A 2,996-nucleotide genomic window follows, 5' to 3' on the forward strand; every position below is an offset into this window, starting at 1 on the left:
TTATGACCTGCGCCTTCCTGTTGCCTCCTCATTTTGGTCTTCCTGAAAAGGAGCAGTACTTTCACCTCCTTTTGGCATCATAGACGTCACAGAGGTCAACTTCAAGTTTTACTTAATGACAGTTCGGAATGTTACTTATTGACCGATCACATGTTTCATGAGGGGGAAAGTACGATATTCCCCAGGTCTTTTTTCACATTAGACCAGAAGCCTCAAACTCAATTTACCTGGGGGCCACTGGAGCTAGGGTCTGGGCAAGGCTGGGCCGCATCAGGTTTTCCAACAAAAAAAACGCATTCATTAAAAACAGAAAAATATACAAACTTTTTCAGTGCTTTGGTCCCGATTTTCTACAATAAAAGCTCTGATAAAACATTCCACTGTTCTCAAATATCTTCATTTTTATTTTTCTGTACAAAATAAGATGAAAAATAAATAAACAAATCAAGAATAAAGAAAATCAATCAGTAATAAATAAATATAATAATAATAAAACGGCAAATAATAAAAACTTAAGAAACCACATATAATTGATGAATAGACAAATTATTTTTTTCAGATTAAAATGAACAAAGCATTATTAGAGCCCTGTAGACATGACAAAACACAACTATAGTCACATTTATACTTTTTTTTATTTACAACATATTGCGCAACTGCAGGGTCTTGAGACGCATGCTAACTCGCAAACTAGAGATCTAGCGACCTAAACGGTAGCCTTCAAGTTATTTCCTTTAAACTTAAATAGCCATAAACTTACCACTTCCACACGGATAGGGAGGATAACTATTAACAGTTATTTAACCTTTAACATGAACATTAATCAAACGTAATAATTTTTTCTGGGTACATGATGCCATACAGCATCCATATCAAACTTGCGCGGGCCGCACTAACATTAAACTTTCATATCAAGACGGGGGCCTCAAACTAGTGTCCTGCGGGCCACATTTGGCCCACGGGCCGCGTGTTTGAGACCCCTGCATTAGCCCATCTTGGAAGTCAACCAGCATCTAGGAAAGAATTATATTTGACTATGAAGGTTTCATTGTAGATAAAAAGGCGCAAATATGCCCCAGTACCTTGCATTAATCCCAACTATTAGCAGTCTTTATATGGATAATAATGACGTGCTCCCAAAAAGTAAGAAGATATGGCCAGTGAGTTGAATTATTCATTAGTGCTGAATTATTAATATGGAAATGTCTTCATTATGATTAACTTTGGTACTCACATCCTATATACACCCTAATTACCATCAACCGTCTGTCAGCAGCCTGTAGGCACCCAACGGCTGTGTGACGCTTCCTCACCCGCCGTGTGTGTGGGCGTGCATGTGTGTGTGTGGGCGCACCAGGTGTTCTGCACATTGTTCGCCACCCACACAAATGGTGTACTTTTTGGAGACAAAAGAAAGCCCCAATGACGAGATAGACATAAACATCGACTCATAGACTCAGCAGCCTAAAACATTTGGCCAAGCATGCAAATCAAGAATGGCGTCAATTAGTCATTAGTCATTTTCCTATGGGTTATTGTTGTGCTTGTGTAAGTGTAATTCAGTACTGCATCGTAGCCACAGTGGTTTCTAATGTTGACATCCTCTCATCAAAATTCAGCTCTATTATCTTTTATACAGGTAGATGCAGAAATGTGAAATCATAGAAAAATGACCCACAGAGACGTCCTAAAAACACTAAAAACATGATCTGCATTCATCATATTGGACATAAATAGAATTGTCGATACAGTATATATTCAGTCAAATGTGCTATTGATTTATGATCAAACACAACCAATACAAGCTTAGTGTTGCCATCAAACGTGTTTTTTGTGACATTTGAGTGGAATGTTTTGAGGACAGATGTAAAGCTTGAAATTAGATATTAAAAATATTTCCGGAGTAACATGTAACATGCACGGGGAGAACATGCTAACTCCACACAGAGATGGCCGAGCGGAGATTCTAACCCAGGTCTTCCCATCTCCTGACTGTGTGGCGTACATGCTAACCACTTGATCACCGTGCGGCGGGCTGCCAAATGTCACACCCAATTTGATTACCTGGTTTGGTCTGGGTTCTTGTTAATTCACTTATAGAGTATATTATATGTTGATGTATTTCTAATACATGTTACAGTCACCACACGCCCCCCCCCCATTTCAAAAAGATGTTAGCTTCATTGCCCCCCCCAAATTGTGCATAGGTATGAATATGGGTGGGAATGGTTGTTTGTCTATATGTGCCCTGGGATTGGCTGGCCACCGGACCACGCCTCTCCCCCAAGACAGCTGGGATAGGTTCCAGCACCCCCCTCCCTCACCCTAGTGAGGATAAGTAGCATAGAAAACGGATGGCTGGTTGGACGTGATCTCATAGACTGTCTGGTGATCTCAAAGTGTTTTTTGCTGCGTCAACAATAAATCAATAATCAAAAAGATCAACAATAAAGAGATCATGAGAGTGTTTTTTGTTGTTTTAAATGTCCAGTTAGCATTTCTTTTGCCGGTACAATTGTTCTCTCTAAAATATTGCTTTAGGCTGCTAAATAGGATGGACATCTACTCATGCTGAAATGAATAATACATTATCAATAAATAGCCTTGATACTAACTTTTCCCAACGGCTCTTATCTTGTAGCTGCAGAATGTCTTTGACATTGAATGGAAGAGAGTAGTTATCCACTTGCCAGGGTGAATAGTGCTACTACTCCTAATTCCATTTCATATTGGGGCGGTTTACTTTCCCCCTGGGGGTGTATGTGTGTGGGGGGTGGGGGGGTTGCAGATGTTTAAAAGGGATAAAGAGGAGAAAAAAGGGGGAAATGTTTGAGATAAGTGCAAAGGGTAGGAGGGGAACATGATGGGGGTGGGTGGTGGAGAGCACTTGTTTGAAGGGGGTGAGGCTGGAAGGGAGGGTGGGTGTGCGAGGGGGGGGGGCTAAAGTGGGGGGGGGGTAGGCGTGGCTTCCATGCATCTCCTCGCCCCCCCTCCCC

The sequence above is a fragment of the Doryrhamphus excisus genome, chromosome 8, assembly GCF_030265055.1.
Source record: "Doryrhamphus excisus isolate RoL2022-K1 chromosome 8, RoL_Dexc_1.0, whole genome shotgun sequence".
NCBI lineage: Eukaryota > Metazoa > Chordata > Actinopteri > Syngnathiformes > Syngnathidae > Doryrhamphus > Doryrhamphus excisus.